At 43.6% G+C, this 20,093-nt stretch overlaps 1 protein-coding gene across 5 annotated transcripts in view; it reads right to left on the reverse strand.

Moving 5' to 3' along the window:
• Positions 1-20,093, reverse strand: part of BMAL1 (basic helix-loop-helix ARNT like 1) — a 573,964-nt gene that overhangs the window by 181,744 nt on the left and 372,127 nt on the right. The window lies entirely within an intron of this gene.

Genomic DNA, 20,093 nt, shown 5'->3' on the forward strand with positions numbered 1-20,093 from the left:
GTGCACTGTCAATTTTGCAGCCACAAGAGGTGTGCTGCGTCAATTCTCCAACCGCAGGACAGGCACTGTGTCGATTTTTCTGCCATGGCGCATAAGTGCCTGGATTTTCTCCTTCAGGTCACCAGCCTACAGTTCCAAGGGCTCAGGGACTGGAGTTGACACCACTTGGCAAGCCAGGAGTCTCCGCAGAAGAGCCCAGGCACAGGCAGGTAAGTCTTTGATGTCCCTGAGACCTCTTAACAGGAGGAAAGCTCAGTTCAAGCCCTTGGAGAACCTTGGAAAGTAGGATGTGGAAAGAAAAGTCCAGTCCTTTCACTCCCAGGAAAGAAGCAGCTAGCAGCAGGCCGGCACAACAAAGCAACAGACGGAGTGGCAGTCCCTCCTACTGCATCCAGCTCCTCTTCCTGGCAGAACGTCCTCAGTCCAGAGGTGTTCTAACTTTGTGGGGTCAAAGATCCAATACTTATACCCATTTCTGACTATGATGTAGGCAAACTTCAAAGAAAAGTCTTTCTACAAGACCCTGCCTTATCCTGCCCTGACCCGAGACACACTCCAGTGGGCTGGAGACTGCTTTGTGTAAGGGCTGGCACATCCTTATTCAGGTGCACGTGTCAGTTCATCCCACCACTCAAGCTCAGGAAGACCCATCAGGCTATTCAGAGCACACCTCAGCTCCCTTTGTGTGATTGTCTAGAGTGAATTCACAAACAGCCCAACTGTCATTCTGACCCAGATGTGTATTCCCCAGTATGGCAGAGGCACTAAATGGTTAAGCAAGAAAATGCCAACTTAAAAACTAACTTAACTAAAAGATTATTTTTTTAAATTGTGAACTCAGAGACACCAAACTCCAGGTCTCTATCTGCTCTCTATGGGAAATTACATTTAAAAGATATTTCAAGGCAATCCCCATGTTACCCTACAGGAGAGATAGGTCTTGCACTAATGAAAACCAAATTGAGCATTATTTCACTATTAGGACATGTAAAGCACACCAGTACATACCCTATCTTTTAAATACACTGCACCCTGCCCATGAGGCTGCCTTGGGCCTACTTGAGTGGTGACTTACATGTTGTAAAAGGGAAGGTTTGGGCCTAGCAAGTGGGTGTACTTGCCAGGTTGAAATGGCTGTTTAAAACTGCACTCACTGGCACTGCAATGGCAGGCTTGAGATATGTTTGCAGGGCTACTTATGTGGGTGGCACAATCAGTGCTGCAGGCACATTAATAGCATTTGATTTGCTGGCCTTGGGCACAGCTGATGCACTTTACTAGGAACTAACGGGTAAATCAAATATGCCAAGCATGAACAAACAAATCAACAATACCATTTAGACAGGGAGGACTTGCATGTTAGCACTGGTCAGCAGTGGTAAAGTGCCCAGAGTCCTAAAGCCAGCAAAACCAAAATTCAGCACAGGATCAAAAACAGGAGGTTAGAAGCCAAAAAGACCGGGGAAACCATGCCAAGGGCTGATATATTCATCCTTTATTAGGCCTATCTCAGCCAGGGAAATTAGAAGCTACTCAGAGGGTAGGAGACTATGAATTCTTTGAAGACTTACTTACATGTGGTGCTACATACTGGACAGCCCATGTCAGATGTCACATGATGAGACACCCAGTAAGTTTCCTCTGAATTCTAAGTTCAACATGATTGTACCATTAAAGACGAAATTCATTTCAGTGCTTTTCTTTGAATGTTTTGCAACTGACAGACATTTAGGTTTCCTAAACTGAAAAGCAGAAAAGCAAAGCAGGCTAAATATCCTGGCCTCACTTCCTACAGAGAATATATACAGTAAATTTGTAATCTCTATTTTTGTATCCTTCATCTTCTCTATAAACAGCTTCTTTATTGAAGTCTGAAAGTCAATCGCAAAACCCAAGAGTATAATAGATGTGACAAGGTTCAATGGACTTAGTCTGCTTAGTGGAAAATTAGGAAATTTTAAAAGGTGCATGAAAGTTCAAATATCAACATGTCATCCAATATCTTTGAAGTAACTAAAACTAAGTTCAAGTATCAACACCATCAAATATCTTCAAAGTAAAACCAATGTGATCCTCCTCTCTGTTATGCTATTAATTGTGTTTGACCAATGACTTTGTGTTTCACCACTGCGCATATTAGTTGCTCAATGTTCACCAGTAGCACATTAAATTTGGTATGTAGGGTAGCTGCCTATTGGCTTTAATATGGCATTAGACATTACATTTGGTATGTAGGTCAGCTGCCTATTGGCTTTAACATGGCATTAGACATTCCATTTGGTATTTAGGTTAGCTGCCTATTGGCTTTAATGTGGAGTTTGACATTGCAGTTGAGACATTGCAGATGAGCTGTGTTTTTCCAAGCTGTTTTTTTCCACATGATAGACCAAACTGTGTTTTTCTAATTGAATTCACACCAAACCCCAGCTGATAAGAGAGTGTACATTTGGTGTTTTCCTTTCTTCTCAGCCTTGGGAAGAGGAGGGGTCTAGGAGATCTGGCCAGTCTCCAAAGGCTTGTTTTCCTTTCCCGAGTCTGAGAGGAGGGGGCACATTTTTGGAACGATGGCCCTGGGCAGCAGCAAGAGAGGATCTTCTTCCAGGACTTCAGGCAGGAACGAACGTCAGTTGCCTGTCTCCCGTTTGTGTGGAAAATCTCTTTCTCGCAGTTGAACCGGAGTCATCAACTTGCAGGCATTAGAAAGAAGAAGCAGAGTGATAGGCCCTACGGTGATGCAATTTTTACTTTTATGCTTTGCTTTGAAGTTATGCTATAATATAATCACATGTATTTTCTGGGTACATTGCAACTAAGAAGTACTTTGATATATTTTGCTTTCATTGCTGCGACTACTTTTAAACATGTGCTTCCAACCTACTAATCTCGTCTTTCAGGAACCTCGTGGTGAAGTAATAATAACAATAAATGTCTTCTTTAAACTAAGAAGTGCATTCCAGAGAAGTTTTGTCAGCTCGGTCATAAGATAAGAGAAGGAAAGCAAAACACTCTCCCACAAGTTCCCAAGCAACTATTGGCTTTAGAATGTGGTGAAATAACAAGGTAGTGATGCTAGACTGAATTGGAGAGCAAATTAACCCCTCCTGCTATTGGAACCTGTATTACATTTAGTCAACTCAGGTAGCCCTAGCAGATTAGAACCAAGATAAACAGTCTCTTGAGTTGAAATTGCACTAACTTGTCTAATATTTGCATTTTAAAGTGGTGGAAGAAAGTGGCCTCAATTCTTATATTATGATAAATAAAGAAACCAGGTACTACTAAACTATTTCTATGAGGATATATCTCTTTTTGAAGGTTTAATTACTTTGAGCAAATAAATCGCAACTCTGCTGAGGAGGAGGCCTGCAAGTGGATAGGAAACAGCTTGAAACTGAATCCATAGATGTTTTACAGAAATCATAAATGAAAAACGATAATCGGACGTAGGAAGAGGAGACCCACTAGAGGAGGGTTTGGAGACAGAGGCTGGTAGCCTTCCATCAGATGGAGAATGGGGAAGGAAAGTTAAGCAGTAAGGATAGTTACTACTCTTCTCCTGAAGAGCAGAAAGAATGTAGTTTAGGTGAAAGCTTTTTAGGGTGACAGGTAGTCTGCTTTAGATCATGCTGTAGCTTGGAGACTGCTAATTTACACATCGCAGACAATGCCATCTTATCCCCAGAGGCAGAATACTCCTGCCTCCTGACATTGCTGGACCTTTCAGCTGCCTTTGACATTCAACCATTCCACCCTCAGATGCACCCTGGAGTTTTGAATGGAATTCACCAGCAATGTCCTTCACTGCTTCTCCTCCTACTTTTACAACCAACACGTGTTTGCTCACATGGGCACCTTCAGGTCACAAAAGACCCCTAACACTTATGGTGTTCCCCAGGGCTCCATACTCCATGATCTTTAACCATTATATGTGTTTCTACGTGCTCTTCTCACAGATGGCTAACACCCTAAATGTGAGGGGTATGCCCAGACATGGGTCCCGTGATCACTGGACTCAAGCTACACTTAACTGATAAGCACTAAGTTGGGTGAAACTTGTCTGCGATTGCTTGTGGTCCCCTCCTGAGAGGGCCAAGCCTGACTGTTCAGGATGGACTGTTCACATGGGGAGCAGAGCCTGTACTGATTCGCATAAAGCAGGCCTCTGTGTGGTGTGGCATGGTGGGAAAAATACAAAGGGTTTGAATGCCAGAGCAATTGCCAGTGGCTGAGATTCATTCAAACATTCCATACAACACCTTGTTGTTGCAGCTGCTCACAATTAACAGCATCCAGTTTCACCAATATACCAATGAAGCACAAATCTCCTTGAAAGTCTCCTCTGCTTCAGACATCCAATGCCTCTAATGCAAATACTGCTTGCATTTCATCCAAATATTGATGTCCAGCACCTATCTGAAGCTCAACTCAACCAAGACAGAATTCCTGTTATTTGTCAAGAACAACAAGCAAGACAGATTACAAACCTGACTCAATGTCATGAATCTTGATGGCCCCCCAACTTTCACTGAACGCCAAGTCACTTGCATTCACCCTGGACATCAACTTCACCCTGAAGGAACTCATTCCCAGAGAACCAAAGACAGCCTCCCAGCTTCCTCTTCTATTATTAGTTGACTTCATGCTTGTCTTTAACCACGTACAAAGCTCTGCTGCCTTTTGGCTAGGTAAGCGCTATAAAAATACCATATATATATATACACAGGTGTCAAGGATCCGGAAGCAATCTCATTTGAAATTGTCCTTTGTGAAACCATATAAATGTTCTTCTTCAACCAGTAAAATATCATCAAGCCCTTAAAAAAAATCACAGTGCAGACATCGAAAAGTTAAATTAGGCTTTTATGGCTTGTTACATTTTGAAAGTGTTGCACAGTGTTTGTCACTAATCGGTTAGTAAATGCTCCAGAGAATATGATCATTTTGCAAGTCGAATTCCTTTGCTGAAAATTAATCAGCTTTTAAATGCAACCTTTGTAAGATGGTTGTTATTTTGCTACAGAAGGCAACTGCCTTCATAATTCCATTTACACAAATCACCCTCTCTGTTTTCCAATGTGAAACACTCCTGTTTCAAGCAGATTGTTAGTTATTCTCAATATCTATGTGAGGGATGGAAGAGTACCTATTATTTTGTTCTTTTCAATACTATAAAAATATTGGGAATTAACAGTCCATAATCCAGGGATGCATCCCATAGGTGATGAATTGGTATCAGTGCATGCAGAATGTTATGACAGGGAAGGTGGTCTCATTTGAGAAACACTATAAAATCTAGCACTGTGGGCCCAGTTCACAAAGGTAAACTTAGAACTGAAGTCTTAAGATTAAACCTGAAGTCAAAGGTCCCAATTCACAAAGGTAAACCTACGGCCTAATTATGAGTTTGGCAGTCCCACCGCCAAACTTGCAGGGTGGACACCACCTCCATGGCAGTACCATCTGCCCTGACTGTATTACAATGTTCCCACCAAGCTGACTGGCGGGAACATTGTAATAGGCATTCCCGCAGGGCTGACTTGCGAGAACTGTGCTACTTTATTGGCCTCGGCTCCTCTAAGGGAGCCGGGGCCAATATTGTTGCACACAACCCCCAACTCACCCTTACCACCAGCCTTTCCATGCTGGGGTCAGCGCCATGAAAAGGCTGGTGGTAAGGTGAGTTGAAATCAGCTAGGTGGCGCTGAGTTCAGCGCAGCCCTGGCTGAGTACAACTCAGACCACCGTCACCCAATTGGGAGCAATATTCCCAGCTGGAACGGCGGTCTCCTGGTGGGTCTGCCCATCAGGGTTGCAATGTGGCAGTCGGACCGCCGCAACTATGGACCACCAGCCTCAGAATGAGACCATTAGACTTCAGGTCTAAGTTTACCTTTGTGAATTGGGTCCAAGGACTTCAGGTCTTAACTTAGAATTCGGGTCTAAGTTTACCTTTGTGAATTGGGCCCTGTACCTGTAGCCTCAGGGCACCAAACAAGTTTACACTGGACTAATGGAGGGCAGCCTCATCACCAAGGTATTTGAACTTTATTCCTAATCCTGCTGTACGGATCACCAGAAGATGCGTACATGATTATCATGATGAGGGAAGCCACAACAATTAACACATTTGTTAGCCAGCCTAGCAGCTTCTGCTTTGTAAGTTGTACTTGAACTTTGTTGATTCTGCTAATGTCAGCTAACTTCAGAAAAGGCCTGGTAGATGATGAGCTGGTGCACGAGGCAATGATAATATGCAATAAAGAGAAATAGTAATAGACACACTTCTCAGAGTGTTCTAAACAACAAGAGTTGTCTGACATCCCTAAGTGAGAGCTGTGGAGCGAGTGACAGGTCTGTTATATTCCTTTACATAGAGCAACTTTAATGACTTGTAACTTTAGCTTCACCCAGTATTGTTGACACAGTGCTGAAAAAGGGTAGTATTGCATATCTTAGGGAACCACAAAAGAGAAATGTGCCAATATGGCTACTTTTCATGCAAGTTGTATGTTGTTTACCATGTGAAACGATGATCTAAGTCTTAATATTATGCTGTATATTTGTATAATAAGTACTGTGATTTTTAATCACAGTGGGGAATATTGTCCACATGGGAGCATATGGATGGCTTGTGTAATGTCGCTTATGAGAAGAATGGGCAAGCTTCAGCACTTTGATGATTGGTTGGCAAAAGGAAGTAGGGTCCATCCACGGAGGCATGTGGAATCTACTTTCCAGAAAATGAAAAAAAACAATAGAGATTGTGTATTAAAGGTAGCATATGTTTTGAGCTCTGCATAAGAAAATAGTAAAACTTTCTACTCAAACAGAATGTTTTAAGCTGGAACTCAAACTTTGTCCAACTAGAGGATACAGATGGCATGTGTGTCAAAAACGAAGACCTGTCTACCGATTTCCAGATAAGGATAAAATAAAGCTCCCCTCCCCCCAAAAAAAACAACTCCACAGAGGACACTCTTTAACATCAATCTTTTTTTAAAGACTTGAATGGTGCATTGTAAGTTAATAATAAGGATCATCCTCGGCGATAGCAGGCTTCCCCCAACACTAAAGATATCAAGATATTTGAATTTCTTTGCTTTGTGCAGGGCAGCAGCTAGTGATGGTTTTTCAGAGATGTAGAAAGAAGCCCTTGTTCTATATTGTTGAGGTTAGATATTCTCTAAGCAAAGCAAAGGCCATCTAATACCACTTATTATGAGGACCGGCTTTTTCCCAATAATCAGAAAGTTTATTTATCAGACCTGAACCTGTATTGTTTGGACTCTGCAGGGTCAACCCCCAAGCCTTTTGCCTCCATACCTCCTATTTTTGCTGAATTTGTGTTTGTTGGATGTAGAACTCTCTCTGCAATTTACCACTTTCAACCAGTTCTAATGCTGCTCACTCCCTAAAACATGGTAAAATTGGCTTTCACCTGATTGGCATAAAACATTTACTTATAGGGTCTAGTAAAGTGGTATATCATATACTCAGAGCCTGTAAATTAAATGATACTACTGGACCTGCAACACTGATTGCTCCACCCACTTAAGAAGCCCCTTACGCCACATCCTAGGTCTGCCATTGCAGCCTGAATGCAGTTGTAAACTGCCAAATTGACTTGGCAATATAACCCCCATGGTAGGACTTAAAATTCGACTTTTAATGCATAGAAGTCACCCCTAAGGTAGGCTGCACATAGCCCGTAGGACAGAGTACAATGTAATAAAAAAAGGCCGGGCATCTGCTTTTAAGTTTTACATGTCCTGATGGTTAAAAACTCCTAATTTCATTTTTCACTACTGTGAGTCCCACCTTTCCCATAAGATAAGATTGGGTTGCCTTATTCCATTTAGTAAGTGCTACCTTTTGATTGGGGGCAGGTAAGCATTTTCATGTCTGATGTCTGAGAAACTAATAAAAAATGCTCTTTAATGGAAGAATCAGATTTTAAGTTAGTTTTGAAAATGTATCTTTTAAGATGTCTGCATTTTTCTACCCTAACCATTTGGTGACTGCAATCTGTCCTAGGTCACATGACTATGTGTAGCTTGGAAGTTGGACTTTGTTTATTTCTCCGAACAGTGTAGGAAAGTACCATCTTGCCTGGCATGTTACCCCCATATTTCACTGTATATATGTTGTTTTAGTTGTATGTGTCACTGGGACCCTGCCAGCCAGGGCCCCAGTGCTCATAAGTGTGCCCTGTATGTGTTACCTGTGTTATGACTAACTGTCTCACTGAGGCTCTGCTAATCAGAACCTCAGTGGTTATGCTCTCTCACTTCTTTCAAATTGTCACTAACAGGCTAGTGACCAATTTTACCAATTTACATTGGCATACTGGAACACCCTTATAATTCCCTAGTATATGGTACTGAGGTACCCAGGGTATTGGGGTTCCAGGAGATCCCTATGGGCTGCAGCATTTCTTTTGCCACCCATAGGGAGCTCTGACAATTCTTACACAGGCCTGCCACTGCAGCCTGAGTGAAATAACGTCCACGTTATTTCACAGCCATTTTACACTGCACTTAAGTAACTTATAAGTCACCTATATGTCTAACCTTTACCTGGTAAAGGTTGGGTGCTAAGTTACTTAGTGTGTGGGCACCCTGGCACTAGCCAAGGTGCCCCCACATTGTTCAGGGCCAATTCCCCGGACTTTGTGAGTGTGGGGACACCATTACACGCGTGCACTACATATAGGTCACTACCTATATGTAGCTTCACAATGGTAACTCCGAATATGGCCATGTAACATGTCTATGATCATGGAATTGCCCCCTCTATACCATCCTGGCATAGTTGGCACAATCCCATGATCCCACGGGTCTCTAGCACAGACCCTGGTACTGCCAAACTGCCTTTCCCGGGGTTTCACTGCAGCTGCTGCTGCCAACTCCTCAGACAGGTTTCTGCCCTCCTGGGGTCCAGCCAGGCTTGGCCCAGGAAGGCAGAACAAAGGACTTCCTCAGAGAGAGGGTGTTACACCCTCTCCCTTTGGAAAATGGTGTTAGGGCTGGGGAGGAGTAGCCTCCCCCAGCCTCTGGAAATGCTTTCATGGGCACAGATGGTGCCCATTTCTGCATAAGCCAGTCTACACCGGTTCAGGGACCCCTCAGCCCTGCTCTGGCGCGAAACTGGACAAAGGAAAGGGGAGTGACCACTCCCCTGACCTGCACCTCCCCTGGGAGGTGCCCAGAGCTCCTCCAGTGTTCTCCAGACCTCTGCCATCTTGGAAACAGAGGTGCTGCTGGCACACTGGACTGCTCTGAGTGGCCAGTGCCAGCAGATGACGTCAGAGACTCCTTCTGATAGGCTCCTTCAGGTGTTGCTAGCCTATCCTCTCTCCTAAGTAGCCAAACCCTCTTTTCTGGCTATTTAGGGTCTCTGTCTTTGGGAATTCCTTAGATAATGAATGCAAAAGCTCATCAGAGTTCCTCTGCATCTCTCTCTTCACCTTCTGCCAAGGAATCGACTGCTGACCGCGCTGGAAGCCTGCAAAACTGCAACAAAGTAGCGAAGACGACTACTGCAACTCTGTAACGCTGATCCTGCCGCCTTCTCGACTGCTTTCCTGGTGGTGCATGCTGTGGGGGTAGTCTGCCTCCTCTCTGCACTAGAAGCTCCAAAGAAATCTCCCGTGGCCCGACGGAATGGTCCCCCTGCAACCGCAGGCACCAAAGAACTGCATCACCGGTACCCTGGGTCTCCTCTCAGCACGACGAGCGAGGTCCCTTGAATCCAGCAACTCTGTCCAAGTGACTCCCACAGTCCAGTGACTCTTCAGTCCAAGTTTGGTGGAGGTAAGTCCTTGCCTCCCCACGCCAGACTGCATTGCTAGGAACCGCGACTTTTGCAGCTACTCCGGCCTCTGTGCACTTTCGGTGGAAATCCTTTGTGCACAGCCAAGCCTGGGTCCACGGCACTCTAACCTGCATTGCACGACTTTCTAAGTTGTCCTCTGGTGACGTGGGACTCCTTTGTGTGACTTCGGGTGAGCACCATTTCACTCCTCTTCGTAGTGCCTGTTCCGGCACTTCTGCGGGTGCTGCCTGCCTCTGAGAGGGCTCCTTGTCTTGCTGGGCGCCCCCTCTGTCCCCTGACGCAATTGGCGACATCCTGGTCCCTCCTGGGCCACAGCAGCATCCAAAAACCCTAACCGCACGACTTGCAGCTAGTAAGGCTTGTTTGCGGTCTTTCTTCTGCACGACTCTCCACGGCGTGGGGCATCCATCCTCCAAAGGGGAAGTCTCTAGCCCTTGTCGTTCCCACAGAATCTTCAGCTTCTACTGTCCAGTAGCAGCTTCTTTGCACCCACAGCTGGCATTTCCTGGGCATCTGCCCATCTCCGACTTGCTTGTGACTTTTGGACTTGGTCCCCTTGTTCCACAGGTACCCTCGTTTGGAAATCCATCGTTGTTGCATTGCTGATTTGTGTCTTTCCTGCAGAATTCCCCTATCACGACTTCTGTGCTCTTTGGGGAACTTTAGTGCACTTTGCACTCACTTTTCAGGGTCTTGGGGTGGGCTATTTTTCTAACCCTAACTGTTTTCTTACAGTCCCAGCGACCCTCTACAAGGTCACATAGGTTTGGGGTCCATTCGCGGTTCGCATTCCACTTTTTGAGTATATGGTTTGTGTTGCCCCTATCCCTATGTGTCCCCATTGCATCCTATTGTAACTATACATTGTTTGGACTGTTTTCTAATACTATACTGCATATTTTTGGTAGTGTGTACATATATCTTGTGTATATTTGCTATCCTCATACTGAGGGTACTCACTGAGATACTTTTGGCATATTGCCATAAAAATAAAGTACCTTTATTTTTAGTATATCTGTGTATTGTGTTTTCTTATGATATTGTGCATATGACACTAGTGGTACTGTAGGAGCTTCACTCGTCTCCTAGTTCAGCCTAAGCTGCTATGCTAAGCTACCATTATCTATCAGCCTATGCTGCTAGACACCCTATACACTAATAAGGGATAACTGGGCCTGGTGCAAGGTGTAAGTACCCCTTGGTACTCACTACAAGCCAGTCCAGCCTCCTACAAACAGCCACCAAATGGAGGAGTTAGGTGTGTCTGAATGGGCCATAAACTGGCAAGAGGGGGTAGGGTGGACCTGGGCACAACCCCACTTGCAAGTGATTAGGCTGTGCTCTGCCTTCACACAAAGGGCTTAGCATCCCTGCATTGTACAAGCAGCCAGCTTGAAGCCAGGCCAGAGGAAGTAGGAAACTTTACACACTTCAAAGGAAATTCTCTAGAAACTTCCTCTATTTCAAAGAAGGCACCAGGTATAAAATATGACCCTAAAACCCATTCTTCAGTTCACTTTCTGGACCTGCGAAAAGACTCTCAAAGGATTGTCTGCTGTTATGGCCTAATGGGTATGTCACACAACTGCTTTCTTGCCAGGAGCCTGCCTTGAACCCTTAGAGGCCTTCCCTGCTGCTTGAGCCCTGTTTCATCACTTCAATAGAGGACCATCAAAGTGACTCCAAGAGCTTGTTAGCTGCCCTTCCCATCAGAGCCACAGGGACAGAAATGGCTTCAACTATCTTAAACCTGCACCTGGACCCAGCCGGAGTGAGTCCTTACCCTCCTTGCCCCAAAGTGGCACCCCTTCAGTCCTTGATTGTGGTGTTAAAGGTGCCTAGATAGCCAAAATCCTAAACTGAGGACAAACATTTTTTGGGAAAAAATATATTGAGAACCGAAAGGAGACTGGGACCAACCAGCTTGTCTATCTGCCCAAAGTGCATCGCCAGTCAACCTGACTTTGCAGTAGCTCCCACTACATTCTTGTCCCCAGAAGAAAATCCTGTTCAGTGGTCCTTCACCAAAGGGGTACCCAGCCTCGTGAAACTCTCACCGGCCACAGCCTCTAGCTTCGACCAGGTGAAGATTTTCAACTTCTAAAAAAAACAGACGAAGTCCAAACGTAGAAATCTGCACCGCAACTTCATTCAGCAGCTTCCCGACAATGATGCATCTTCCTCGGATACCACTTGCAGTCTTGTCCCACTGAACGTTACCTTTTCAGAACACTTTTGGATTACATTTATTCTATGTTCGAAGGTAAGTGCCCACATGGCCCAATCCACTTCTTGCAATCGACTGAAGTTCCATCGCTGTCGGGCATATATTTTTTTTTTTTAAATTCACACTGTCTTGTGCGACTAGATGTCTGCAGCTAGCTCTTTGATCTATTTGGCTCTATTTTTTGTTTCTAAAAATTATTTACACGGGTTCCACTAATTGGAGTTTTGTTGCCTTGGTTTCAAATAATTCTTGTGTTGTGTTTTCACTTTATTACTGTTTCTGTGCTGGAGACATACTTAACAGATTGCCTCTAAATTAAGCCCGCCTGCTTTTGTGCCAAGTTACCAAGAGTTAAGCAAAGGATAATTTTGTGACTTTCGTAGTTCAACCCAACAGGGATTGTGGCTGTTTGAACAGTGGTCACTGCCCTATTCAACCAACAACCCAATTTCTCACAGAATTTAAGCCTGGTACAGACATATATTCTGCAGAGACACATCCTTAGCTCTTCTAGGGAGCTTAATGAGAGCTGTGATGGAAACATCCCAGCGAAGGCCATTAACTTCTTGAGTCAGAATCTTGTCAGCTCATGAAAGCCATAATGAGATAGAGCGACCTTCTCATTTTTTGCCTACTGTGCCACTCTAGACATAGGTCCATCTTATGCAAATTATTACTGACATTTTTCATCATGAGAAAGGTCCATCCCAAACTGACAGGTACAGCCTGCTCAGGAACTCTTGGATTGTCTGGATTCACAGAAGACCTGATTTGGCAGTCCAGGCTGGAATAATGCTACTGGAGCTGAATCAAGGCTGACTTGCATATTTCTGGGTCTAATCTAAGATGGCATGGTGGACAAAAAAAAACAAAACAATGGGTTGGATTGCTTCCCTGAGTGATTTGTCAGTGGTTAGACTATTTGCAATCATTCCGCTCATCACATTTAGTGTGTTTAACAAGCCAGTAGTTCCAAATTTGCATGCGTTGACAGGTTTGTTAGCAGCCTGTCTGATAGCTGCTTTTTAAAAGCTGCTTTTGGCAGAATTTGCCAAAAAGGACACTCTGGAAGTAAGTTTCAACTCAGACCTAAACGTAATGTCCAATTAAATGCAGTGAAAAAAGGTACCAATTTCCAACCGACACTAGTTTGCAGGATTCTACCATACCTTCAAACAAATCACAGATACTGAGAACACTAAACAAGTGAAGACTGGACTGCTGCAAAGTGATACACAAAGGCCTGCATCAAAAGTTCAATGTTTTAACAAACTGTTGAAAACAAAAATCGTATGGCAATCCTATAAATCTGAATGGGAACGATATCATTGATGTTTGCTAACAGCAGGACGTCAGTTGTGGACAATCAATCTGAAATGTATTTTACATTGTTCCTGCTTTGCAGTCATCATCCGCACTACCAAATATCTCTACAGAGAGCATCTGGCCTTTCTCTTTTTAGGTTTCGCCTGCACAGTGCTCGCAAAGTCTAATCTCATTTACTAGTTTTTCATTGGCCAGCATGTCCTCTGCTTTTACTTCCTGCACTGCCGCTGCAGTCCATGTCATTACGTGGAGCTTGGACCAAGTATAGCTTTCACACACTGGCGACTGGCCGTGTCCTTCCACTCACCACATCCTTCCCAAGGCATTTTTTATTTTTTTTTACTTTTACAAATGCACTCTCTGGTAATGCACGTGTCTGACCGCTCAAGTGTGCTGTATCTGCTTTTCGGACTTCCTTATTCTACTCCTGTGTCTGCCCAAACCTCCCTCCTCAGCCCTTCATTTTACTTCCTTGCTCACTCCACACTCCTCTCCCGCTGTACACGATCCCCTCCCCTTGTTGCCCCACCATTGTCATCTCAGTTTTTTAAAGTTCTGGCACATGCATAAACAGCACAGCACCATTAGCATGCATTGGCAATAGACATGCTCAAACAATGATTTACTGTTATCCTGGTGAAATACATGCAGCTCGAGACACACATCCTACATGTGCTCGAGACATTCGTGAGAAGTAAATTATACCTCTGGAGCATGTAATTTTATCTCTATCTTTGGCCCGATTTAAAAAAGGTTGAGCTACGTGGTTTTGCTTCCTGTGCTCATGAAGCCTCCAAGGAAAAACGCTGGGCTTTTTGTTTTTGAAATGCCAGGCCCTGCTTTTTTCTCATAAATCCTCCTGTCCACAAGTATTTAACTGTGGAAATATTTGATCAGTAACAGTTTATTTCACAAAGCAATTAGACTGGTAAACAGACCCGATTTCCCAAAAACAGTAGACAGTTGCGAAAACAGTTGCCTGATCTTTTTTTCTCCCAGCGTTGCATTCCGCATTTCAGTTCACGGCTTGCTTGTCCCTCCCACCACCGCATTCCCGTTGCTGCATGCCCCTTCTCTGCTTTCTCGTCCGTCCGGCCACCCCACAAACTGGTACATCACTAGCGAAATTGCAATGTGCCACCACTTTCTCAAACAAAAAGTGCTTTGAAGTGGTTCAATATGTGCTGTACTATAGTGACAAGAAAAGGTTCATTCACTGTCCACTGCTGCAAAGATCCATGTACAGCTAGCAGACAGGGACTTCAATGGTGACATGTTGGCTCATATTTTCCTTCTCAGGATGAGAAAAGCAGGACCATTAGAATGGGTAATAATAACATCAGCAAGAGGCTTGGGGCGGATATAAACATGCTATTTGTTCCACACGTTAAGTCCTCAGGCCTCTGCATACACCACTCTTTTTGATGTGTTAGAGGTACCTCGTCTCAAACCCCATTAATGTTCCAGGATTTTAAAAAGTGGCGTGTGACTTTGTCAGGTGCTCTAAAATGAGATCTTGTTTCCGCGTGCAGATAAAAACATGCTTGTGCTTTGACGCTTGTGTCAGTTGAGTGCAAATATGAACAGGTTTCGTTTTCACACTTGTAGACGTGTGCACCTAATATGCGGACATAAATATGTCAATGTTTCTTTTCACATTTGATGTGTGTCATTTGCCATAGGAACATGTCACTATGGTAGCATTTCCATAGCCGCTCATTCCCAGTGGCGGTTTCTGTACATGGACGTCGGGGCTCCGCCCCCTTTATAAAACAAAGCAATCTTTTTTTTTTTAAATTAAAAAATAATACCCTCTTTGTTGTAACTTTATAAAACAGGGGGAACTATCTGCCCCACTCACCAACACCAGCATTATGTTGCTCGAGTCGACAAGTGAAGTGACGCTCCCGTAGGCAGGCCCAAACTGAGTCTATTTGCCGGGCTGACAATCTCAAAGCCCTGAGGCCTGTGAGGTCATCAGCTCAGCAAAGACCCAGCATAAAGGACTAGTCTCCACCCCCTGATGATGCGGAGGCCAAGTTAACTCTGGGCGTTTTTCATTCAAGCCCTGAAGCGCTTGGCCTCCACGTCAAACATGGAGTGAAGAGCATCACCACACCCTTTCCCAACCCATGAAGAGCTGGGAAAGGGTGTGGCAGGCAGGAAGACCAGCATCAAACGTTTGGTGAATTGACTGAATGGAAGTAGGGACAGAATTTTAGGCTACTAATATTACGGCGACTTTTGCAGTTTTATACAGCGTAATTCATGTATAACACTGGGAGAATTAAGTTATTTTCCGAGAATCCGAGGAGACTGATTGGAGGCTGGGGATTGATCCTGGTTTCCGCGTTCCGACCAAATCTGACAGCTCTGGCCGTTAGGCCTTGGCTCCTCCTGTGTGTAAAATAATACTCTTCCTTAGGTTATGTCCCTTTTTGGGTGTTTTATGTCTGTTTTCCCTTAATTTAACTCTTTTATATTTCTGACCTGGTGAGTTGTACTGTACAGGGTCGCACCAATGCCACACTTTCCTGCTTAGCTGTCAGCAGCTCAAGTCCACGTGTCGAGGTAGCACAGTCTACCTGGCACTCCTACTGACGGAGTCAGGATGTCTCTGGATAGAGGAGTGGTGACTGGGAGTCCTCGTGTGCCTCCGTTGGGCCTCAGGGCAGGCACGTGGGCAATGCCATTGTCGGGCGTGGCAGCCAGCCGTGGGGAAACCTCCATGATAGAAAGCAGTAGCACAAGGTCTGGATGCAGCTGCCGTCAGGTGGCGAAGGCACTAGCTAAGCCTACAGGAGGAGCAGGTACCTGCACCGATCTGTCAGGCGACGCACCAACACACCTTGGGGCAAGCGGGACTTCAGGGAGAAAACCAATAGGTTCCTGCAACACTTCTGCCAGCAAGCGGCTGCATGCACAGGCGAAACCTCCTCGTCGCCAGTGTAACACGTTGTGCACCATGCGGTGCGCTTCTGCAAGATGGGCCTTTGTGGCCAATAATACACATGCACACACAGTGGCTCATCGCCATGTGGAACGACCCTCAGGAGTGCTCCCCACATCCGAGTCTGCATGATGCATTTCCAGGGCCACTAGACCGACACAATATCATTACAGAAGTCAAAGACTAATTAGTAGGTTTTTTGTAATTCAGTGAGGACCCAGTAGTATTTGAATACTGTAAATGGCTTGACTTCACTCTAGTCCTAATTCAATTTTTTAGCTGCAGAAAATCAGTAATTTTGTATACAGTTGGAAATAAAATTTCTGGGTGTAAAAATCCACAAATCCTAATTCTGTAAATCCATGTCTGCAGATTACACCCACAAATTCCATGTTTTGCCCGCAGAATTTCCATTTAGGTCCACAAAACTTTTTGTAAATGAACAACTTAAACCATTTTCAAAGTAGAACAGGGTAGAATTGTGCAACACTGATTCTCCCTGCTTGAATTCTGTCAACCAAGAATCAGCCAAATCTTCCCAATTCTCTGAATAGCCATTTTTTCAGACGAAATCTAAAATGTACAAGCATTGGCAGGCCAGTGCAGTGTATAACTTCTTTCGTATTTTTAATGTAAGAATGTGCGACAAAGGAAAACTAAAACCATGCCACCACTTAAATGTGGCTGCCAATGCTTAAAAAAAATTAATTAAAAAAACTTGAGGCCATTTTACCAGTCTTTTTTTATGCAAAAGCCTTTCAGTTGAAACATGCATTTCATTGTTATAATGTGCAAAGGAGACAAGAATAAATCACAGCTAACCATGCCCTGATGCTCTGAAATCACAGGCAAGGCATTTACAATGCTACAATGGAATGTAAACACTTTATAAGTTAAAAAAGGAGACAGTGAATATGTCACGATGTAGCTGGGCATCCAAAGTGCAGTTGAAATAAAAAGTCACTTTTAAAATATTTTACCAGGCAATGGGGGGGTCTGAGCTCCACGAGCGGCCTTTTCTTGGATTTTCTGATGACTATCCGGCTGATGAAGCATTAATTGTTTGCTCCTTTCCGGATTGCAAAATCATAAACTGTAACGTTTGCTGTGCTGTTAGAAGCCTGTAGAATCCTGGACATAGTTTTTTTTACCATATCTAGGGCTATGAGTACCACATAGACTGATAATGAGTGAATTTGTTGATAATATTTCTTGCTTTATAATGATGGACTTCCTCACTGAATCGATATGGCTTAATATGCTTTTCCACTGAGGAGCCTAGTAGAATATTTGACACCAGTAAATAGCTTTAGATCTACACATGAGGTGTTACATCAAACTTGATTGCTCAATGCCAAAGTAAAAAGGTTCATAGTTCAAACAATTATGTAAAGGTGGCACCACTTCATGTTGATCAAGTGTGTTTGTTTAGCAGAATCTGAGTCTAATCGCAATCTGCAGTGATGCAAATGCTAAAAAGGTGCACTTACATTTTCAGCAAAGTTGTCTGAATGTTGGCTCATTTATGATTGATAAATGATGATATAACAATATTTGTTTGTGTACGTTGGCACACTTATCTACGACTACTGGTAAGATTTCGTGATGTGGGGCATGGGTGTCAGATAATATATTTTATATATAAATGGGTAAACCCATACATTTTGGAGACAGGTTTTTTTCTTCTTTGAACCAATACATATTTAATACATATTTAAAATTGCTACTAACCTCCCGAACAAATGTGCAAGCCCATCCCACCCCCCGCTGCCAAGCCCAGCCCCACCACTCACAAACCTCACCAGCCGCCACTGTTCATTCCCCTGACAAGGCTTAGAGGCACTTCTGTATGATTGAGAAATAGAGCATATTATTTGTGGTGCACTAAGGCCCATATTTATACTTTCTGAGCGCCACATTTGTGTCACTTACAAAATACAATTATATTTTGTACGTTTGCGCGCTTTTGCATTATAAAATGACACAAATGAGGCGCAAAAAAATTATAAATATGGACCTAAGAGTGTGAGAATATGATGTTGAATACGTAGCGACTTTCATGGCTTAGCAGCCTATACAAAAAACAAGCACTGGAAAAGCCAATAGATTTCATCTGTGCAAATTCTATTCACTTTATCAATTTGTTTTTTACATATTGCGGAGCAGGTAAGCTGCTTTGCAGTATAACAAAGTAAAAAATAAAGCTTGTTGAATGACAAAGACAATAGATTTTGCATAGGCGAAGCCAATTGGCTTTGCCAATGCTTGTTCGAATTAAGAGGTTCAGTCTATAACCTTATTTCCACCCTAATGTTAGCCGAAGGATTTACCAAATTATATTCACCAACTTTTTCCGATGTGGCATTATAGACTCAGTAGTGATTAATATGCCTATAGAAAAATGCTTTTCTCTCATGGGCTGCTTTTGCTCACTGCTCTTAAATTTCATTTCTGGGGGACGAACAATCATTCTTTTTCGCTTAAAACACTAGAAGACAATGTTTTAATAAAGTCTTAGGAGACATAATGGTAAATGGCTTTTCAATTAGAAAAATATCTGCCTCCATCATTATATGAGACGACTTATACATGTATGATGTTTTTTCAGTTATTGACAAATAGCACGATATCCTGGGTTATAAGTTAACAGTAGGAGGGGGGGGCTTCTCTGCTATGGCAGAGGAGCTTTGTCCCACCCTGCCAGCAGTAGCAGCTGCAAAACATTTCCAATCCTAATGCTGCTTTCATGCTACCAGCTGCGGCCACGGGCTGTGACTTAGGGTGCACTCCCCCTCTGTGCGCATGTATGCTTGGCTGGCCAAACACATGCACACTAGGCTCGCTCCAACCCAGCAACTCAGGCACTGTGTTGCTGGGTTGGAAACAGCAGGCAGAGACTTCCACTCTGCCTCGGAGCGCCTTGGCTAGGTGCTCCGTCCAATCCTAATGCCGCTTTGATGCTGCTAGCTAGCTAGCATTAGGATTGGATGCAGGGCAGGCTGGGAGCCTGTGCGTGCAGTCGAGGAGTGAGGAGTAGTGCTGCAAGAAAGTTGTTTTTAAATGATATTGTTATTTTTGTTGTGCCGTCCCTTTTCCCTCCTGCGAGCCACCACTGGTCAACAGCCTACATTACCAATGAGTTAAAAGGAGCAAATGGAGTATGACAAATAATTAAGAATGTACCGAAATTCAGTTTAACATTTAATTGCCTTCAGTTCTTGCATTTATGAATAAGCACGTTCTAACCCATAGTTCAGTGATAAATTGTCAATATTGGTGATGCAGACAAATACGTTTTTGATACTGATTTTCATTTGTAATCAAACACAAAAATAAGTGACTTTAGTCATACGTTGCTATTTAAATCACATTATCAATAGGCTCATCTCAAAGTTCATTTTAAGTCAACAGCAAAAGCGTTTTATAAGAATGTCCCTAAATATTGTTTGCAAAATAGATTTCACTGAATGAGAAATGTAAGTCAGAGAGTAAGTCTGCAGCTAAACCTGTGGATACAAATACCTGCCTAGGTTTAGCTACTTGGAAAATAAACGAGATAAATGGACACCTTCATAGAAATTTAACATGGTTTTTCACCAACAAACGAATCGGAGTTATAGCACTGTAATGGTATATGGGCCAGTTATTAGACTGTGTTCGCCAATGGTTAGCCAATCAAAGAATCTCTGAAACGTCAGGCCACAACTGAACCCCATACTCGACCAAGTTGACGTCAGAAGAGACCATAAAGCACAT

Source organism: Pleurodeles waltl, chromosome 3_1, assembly GCF_031143425.1.
Source record: "Pleurodeles waltl isolate 20211129_DDA chromosome 3_1, aPleWal1.hap1.20221129, whole genome shotgun sequence".
Classification (NCBI taxonomy): domain Eukaryota; kingdom Metazoa; phylum Chordata; class Amphibia; order Caudata; family Salamandridae; genus Pleurodeles; species Pleurodeles waltl.